A 7,365-nucleotide genomic window follows, 5' to 3' on the forward strand; every position below is an offset into this window, starting at 1 on the left:
AGTAGTCCTCCTTGATACTTACAAGGCTGTGATTGGAGGATCATGGTTGAAGTCATCTTAAGCAGGAAAGTCCTTGAGACCTCTTGCTAACTTAAGTGACAACAAAGCCAGAAGCGCTGTGGCTCCAGTTTGGAGAGCCAGCCTTGAGCAAAAGTAGCTCACAGACTTTGCCCAGATCCTGAGTTCAAGGTCCAGGACTGGCAACAAACAGACATAGACAATAATCTGTGCAGCCATCCGGTTAAAGCTGGTCACCCTCTTGTCTCCAACTGAATTGACATTCTTCCCTGGGAAAAGGGCTGGGGAGATGCTAACTTCTTGACTCTGCCCATGCTGCTTGCATCACAGGATTCTGGCCACACCCCCATTCTTTCATGGTTCTTTCTGACCAATGGGATACAAGAATGGTGGCCACGCCCACATTCCATGCTGCCAGGTAGCACCAGGATTCCTACTGTTAGTTTACACCACTACCATCAGTTGAGGAAGTTTGAGTGGTGAGGAAGAGACTCAAGGTGACTTCGGAGTATAGCAGGAAATTGAGATGCCTGTCCACGCCCCAGCCCCTTTCCCCCTTTCCTAAGTTTCAAGATTTCAAATATCAGGCAATGTCACACTGCCAGCCCAATTTAAGCCCCAACTGATCCCTGGACCTGGTTCTCTACTTTGGGCCCATTTGTCCACAATACCACTGCCATCACTGGTCGGCCCATCTGGAGCAGCCTCCAGCAGCTTCTCCCAGGAGCACAGGTGAGTGACCGTCCCCAAACCACCCCTACCGAGGTCAGACCCCCCCACTGGGGGCACCATGACCCCTGCTTGTTTCCTTTCCCAGGCTCTGAGGAGCCAACTTTCTTCTTGGGCATTTCTGAAACAGAGACTCAATATATGCTCTGGCTGGGCTGGATCGAGGTCCCCCTATCTGTGACAGGTATGCTACTCCAGGCATGGTCCTCTGTAGTTGGGATGCTAGACATGTAGCAACATGCGCTGTTATCAATTTAGATGGCTTATCCCCAACTTTTAGTCCACAGCAGCAGATTCTTGACCATAGGTGAAGCTCTGGGTAGGGCTGCAACCATCAGACCTCATTTTCCTCACAGGACAGTTGTTATGCAGAGGGATTTCTGGAACTGGCTAGGCACAGAGGGAGCAGCCTTCAGATAAGGTTCTCTGCTGTTCTGTGAGCAAATGACAAGAAGATACACGAAAAGGGCTCCGATGGGGCTTTTTATTAATCATGCAACAGATGTGGGATTATGAAACAAAACATGGCGTTCTTTCATCATTACCCTATCCCCATGAGGAAGGGGATCCTTCATTCTGTGGAGTTTTGCAGCTAGGGAAACTGATTCACAGAGAAGCCAGGTGACCTACTTATGACTTCAACTTCACAGGAAGCTCAGCCTGATTCCCTACCATGCTCCCTAAGACAATGGTTCTTATTCAGTAGACTTCTGGTGGTAGGAAGTCCACTTCTTGTCAGTCGTGGGGCTTGAACTCTGGGTCTGGGCACTGTTCCCGAGCTCCTCAGCAAAAGGCTAGCACTCTACGACTTGATCCCACAGCACCATTTCCGGTTTTCTGGTGGTGCTTTGGATATAAGAGTCTCAGATGTTTCTGCCAGGGCTGGCTATGAACCATGATCCTCGTATCTCAGGCTCCTGTGTAGTTAGAACTAGAGTTCTAAGCCACCAGCAACCTTCTTAATTGTAATTGTGACTTTTTCTCTCCCTCTTTCACAAGAACTGGTTGAATGGGTGCTGGAGGAGGGGGTTCGGCATCCCCATGTGGCTAGAACCCAAGGTGGCCCTCTCATTCTGGAGGTGGGCTGTAGGTCAGGTGTTGTCTTGCTCAGCCTGTTGAAACAGCTCCATGAGATAAGTCCCTCTGTGCCCTGGCTAGACCATGACAGTTCTTCATTGTTGATCCAGCCTTACTGGACTTATTGTATTGTATTGCTTTCGACATCATTTCTAGCACCTGGCCAAAATTATGATACATAGTTACTGAATAAAAATGTAATTCCATCTTAAGAAAGTCATTTAGGGCTCCTGGAATGTGGCTTCATGGTACAGTGATAGCATATCATGCATGAAACCCTGGGTTCAATTCCTCAGTAACACATAAAAAGAAAAAATCTGGAAGTGGTGCTGTGCCTCAAGTGGTATAGTGCTAACTTTGAGCAAAAAAAAGACAAAAAAACTCAGGACTAATTCCCTGCCCCTGAGTTTAAGCCCCTGGACTGGCAAAACAAAAACAAAAAACAAAACAAAACAAAAACATTTAGTTAGTAAATGCAAAATATAAATGCTCCTTCCATACTGACACTTGACAATAGTCCCTAATTCATGTACTTATATTATGATACTGTGTTGAAAAAAGTTTTGTTCATTAAGTCATAGCTATTAATGCCAGGAATGTGCTTAGATGTCAGGTGAAGATTAATTCTGGAAATTCAACGATTCCAGGATTTTTTGTCGTCACTGCTAATCACAAAGAGAAGCGTAGTCTAAGTGTGATTTTGAAACGTTTTGGTCAGTTATGGCACCAAAAAGGCAGAGGCTAATTAAGTGTTGTGACAGAAGATAAAGAATAACTGCAGATGTAAGGAATAAATGATAGTAACTAAAGTATACCAGAAACTGTTCTAGAGAACCATTTTTGGTTATTGAAGAACTTGTTGTCAACTAGGCTTTTCCTCATTGTCATTAGCATTCTAAATCTCTTAGGCTAGTTCTTAATCTCTGTGTGATAAATGTATCTCCTTCTAGGCTGTTCTTTCATAGGTGATCTTTGCTTTCTAAAAATCACAGTCTTTCTATATTTCTCTGTGAACATTTCCTGATACTAAATTCACCTATACAGATGTCAGAGGATGCTAATGTAAGGGTCCCATAGCTCATGAGTCATTAATGAAACAAAATGGAAATGGAGGACATATTTATTGCTATCTCAATTTTTCTAAAAAGCTGCAATGTCATCATTTGTTTAAAATTTCCATTCTTTGTCAACACAGTGTCATTCAGTGCACATAAATGCAAATATGAGCCAGGTGCTGGTTGTTTACACCTGTAATCCTAGCCACTCAGGAGGTTGAAACCAGAGGATTGTGGTTCAAAGTCAGCCTGCTCAGGAAAGTCCATGAGACCCTAATCTTCAGTTTACCACCAGAAACCCAGAAGTGGTGCTGTAAGTAAAGTGGTAGTGCACTCAAGTTGAACTGAAGAGCTGAGGGACAGCGCCCAGGATCAGAGTTCAAGCCCCACAACCAATAAAAACGGTGAAATATGACTAAGTTTCCCCAAAAGGAACGAAAAGATCAATAATCTTCCCAAGCAATACAAATAATTCCAAAATGATTCAGTGCACCTAATTTTGCTGAGTAATGTGATGGATTATTTGCTGGACATATTCTCTAAAAACAAATCGTTTAACTAGTGATATAGGTGGACCCATTGCAACAATCAGATGTACAAGTCGTAACGTCGAAAAAAGAACTTTACAACTTTTGTGGGGGGGAGGACCAGGAGGGGGAGGGGGGTAGTACGGGAAGGGATGGGATGGGGAAACAAAGAGGAAGAAACAATGCTTGATTAGAAATGTACTTATCTTGCCCATGTAATTGTAACTCCTCTGAACGGTATTTTCACAATAAAAAAAGAAAAAATTGTCAAATATTAGCTTTAAAATAGACTTCATCTAATATTTCATGTTTGAAAAGACAAGTCTATACAGTTGATGTCACTTGGCTTTCTTATTATCTTACTTCAAAGCTAACCCAGGCAGGAGAGTCTGTCAAATTATTATCTGTAATTACACAGCAAAAAAGCCAGAAGTGGAGTTTTGGTTCAAGCAGTCGAATACTAGATTTGGGGGCTGGTGGGCAGGAAATAAAACTGTTCAGGGACAGGGTCCAGCCTCTGGGTTCAAGCCCAAGAACCAACACAAGCTTAACAAACAAGCAAATGAAAAAACCCAGATATTTCATTGGAACCCTCCTTAAAGGAGTACTGATCTGAGAAGAGGCTCCTTTTCCTGATCATACTCACTGGATACTTCTTTGGAATCCTTCTTGCTCTGGAGAACTCAGGTCTAAATTAAAGGAATTGATAACTGATTCCTGCAACAAGAGAATCATCTCACGGGTGAAATATACATCGATAAGACTTTAAAACCTCCATGCCTTGGTTTCTTTGCAGTAGAACTTTTTTTGGGGGGGAGGGGGGTTCAGTCATGGGCCTGAATTCTGGGCCTGGGCGCTGTCCCTCAGCTCTTCAACTCAAGGCTAGCCCTCTAACACTTGAGCCACAGCACCACTTCTGGCTTATTTTTGCTTATGTGGTGCTGAGGAATCGAACCCGGACCTCATGCATGAAAGGCAAGCACTCAACCACTGAGCCACCTTCCCAGTCCCTGGAGTAGAACATGTTTAAAACAACATTATTTCCTTTTGCTCTATGTTGGCCTTCAAATGGCACATTATTTATTTTTTTTAATTTATTTTTTATTGTGAAAATACTGTACAGAGGGGTTACAATTATATGGGCAAGATAATGAGTACATTTCTTATCAAGCATTGTAGCATCCTCCTTTTTTTCCCCTTCCCATCCCTTCCCTGCCCCCCTCCAACCCCCCCACTTAATCCTCCCCCCCCGCCCCCGCAACAAACATGTAAAGTTCGTTTTCCACATGACAACTTGTACTTCTCATTGTTGCAATGGGTCCACCTGTATCCTTATTTAAACGACTTTTTTTCCCTTTCCCCTCCACAAATTACACTGGCAACAAATACAGTGAGAGCAGGGATTATACTGTGGGAGAGGGACATACAAAGCAACAAAGAAATAATCTTATAATTGCGTTAGAAACAAATGCATGAAAGGAAAAAAAAACATTTAAATACATATATTAGGGTTCATTTTCCTAAAATCACATTATCTAACCATTTCTTCTTGACTCATACATCTATTAGATATTGCAAATAAGGGAAACCATGGGACCTATGTTTCTTTGGGCTTGGCTTACTTCACTTAATACAATTGTTTCCAAGTCTTTCCATTGCCTAACAAATGGGGCAATGTCATTCATTCTGATGGAGGCATAGAATTCCATTGTGTATATATTCAACATTTTCTTGATCCATTCATCTACTGAGGGGCATCTGGGTTGGTTCCATATCTTAGCTATAGTAAATAATGCTGCAATAAACGTAGGTGTGCTGGTTCCTTTAGTGTGGTCTTGTTTGTAAGCATTTGGGTAAATGCCCAAAAGTGGGATTGCTGGGTCATAGGGGAGCTCTATGTGGAATCTTTTGAGGAACCTCCATACTACTTTCCAATGGGGTTGAACAAGTTTACACTCCCACCAACAATGAAATAAGGTTCCCTTCTGTCCACATCCCCTACAGCATCTGTTGTTATTAGAGCTCTTGATTTTTGCCATTCTAACTGGGGTGAAGTGGTATCTCAATGCTGTTTTGATTTGCATTTCTTTTATGGGTAGGGAGGTTGAGCATTTCTTCATGTGTCTATAGGCCATCCTTCTTTCTTCTTCAGTGAAGTTTCTCTTTAAGTCTTTGGCCCACTTATTTATTGGGCAGTTGTTTCTTTGAGGATTTGTTGTTGGGGTATTTAATTTTTTGAGTTCCAAGTATACTTTAGATATGAGACCCTTGTCCATTTTATGGCTAGTGAAGACCTTCTCCCAGTCCGTGGGCTTTCTATTGATCATGCTAGCTATGTCCTTTGCCATGCAGAAGCTCTGCAACTTCAAGCAATCCCATTTGTCCAAAATTTCTTTGATTTGTTGTGTATCCCGGTCTCTATTAAGAAAATTTCGGCCTGCGCCAAGGAGACCTAGGGTTTCTCCTATTCCATCCTGTAATGTTTTCAGAGTGTCTGCTTTGACTCCGAGGTCTTTGATCCATTTGGAGTTGATTCTGGTACAGGTTGATATATAAGGACCTAGCTTTAGTTTTCTACAAGTAGTTAACCAATTTTGCCAGCAACGTTTACTGAAGAGGCTGTCTTTGTTCCATTCTATTTTTTTAGCTCCCTTATCGAAGATTAGATGGCTATAGCTCAGCATGTTCATGTCTGGGTTTTCAATTCTATTCCATTGGTCCTGAGGTCTGTTCTTTTGCCAGTACCAAGCTGTTTTGATTACTATGGCTTTATAGTAGAGTTTGAAATTTGGTATTGATATTCCACCAGCAGTGTTCTTTCTGTTGATGAGCACTTTTGCTATTCGGGGTCTTTTATTGTTCCATATGAATTTTTGGATTGTCACTTCTATTTCCATGAAAAATGACGTTGGAATTTTGATAGGTATCTCATTGAGTTTGTAGACAGGCTTGGGAAGTATTGCCAATTTCATGATTTTAATCTTTCCAATCTAGGAGCATGAGAGTTTATGCCATTTTCTACGTTCTGTTGGATTACCTTTTTCAAGTTTTTCAAATTTTCATCATAGAGGTTCTTCACATTTTGGTTATCTTAATTCCTAGGTATTTTATTTTCTGCGGGGCTATTACAAATGGAGTTGCTTTCCTAATTTCGGCCACACTTTTCTCATTGTTGACATACAGAAAAGCCATTGATTTTGGGGGGTTAATTTTATACCTTGCTACTTTGCCAAAGTTTTGAATCAGCTTGAGTAATTTGGGAGTCGAGTCTATGGGATTATTTACATACAAGATCATGACATCTGCAAAGAGGGAGAGTTTTATTTCTTCTTTCCCTATTTGGATCCCCTTAATGTGTGAATCTTGTCTTATTGCTGTAGCTAGGCATTCTAATACTAGATTGAAGAGAAGTGGTGAGAGTGGACATCCTTGTGTTGTTCCTGATTTAAGAAGAAATGGCTTCAATTTTTCACCATTAATTATAATGCTGGCTGTAGGTTTGTCATGTACAGACTTTATTGTATTGAGGAATGTTCCATGGATTCCTAATTTTTCCAAAACCTTCATCATAAAGGGGTATTGGATCTTGTCGAATGCTTTTGCTGAATCTATTGAGATAACCATGTGGTTCTTATCTTTGCTCATGTTGATGTGATGAATAACATTAATTGATTTGCGTATAGTGAACCAGGTTTGCATCCCTGAAATGAATCCTGTTTGATCGAGGTGTATAATTTTTTGGATGTATTGTTAAAGTCGATTGACCAAAATTTTGTTGAGAAGTTTTGCGTCAATGTTCATCAAAGAAATGGGTCTATAGTTCTTTTTCTTTGATGAGTCCCTGCCTGGATTGGTGATGAGGATTATGATGGCTTCATAGACTGTTCGGTAGTGAACTTTCTCTTTCAATTTCATTGAAGAGTTGGAGGATTATTGGTGTGAGCTCTGCTTTGAAGACC

The sequence above is a fragment of the Dipodomys spectabilis genome, unplaced genomic scaffold (assembly GCF_019054845.1).
Source record: "Dipodomys spectabilis isolate Male_0828 unplaced genomic scaffold, ASM1905484v1 ptg000131l, whole genome shotgun sequence".
Classification (NCBI taxonomy): Eukaryota; Metazoa; Chordata; class Mammalia; order Rodentia; family Heteromyidae; genus Dipodomys; species Dipodomys spectabilis.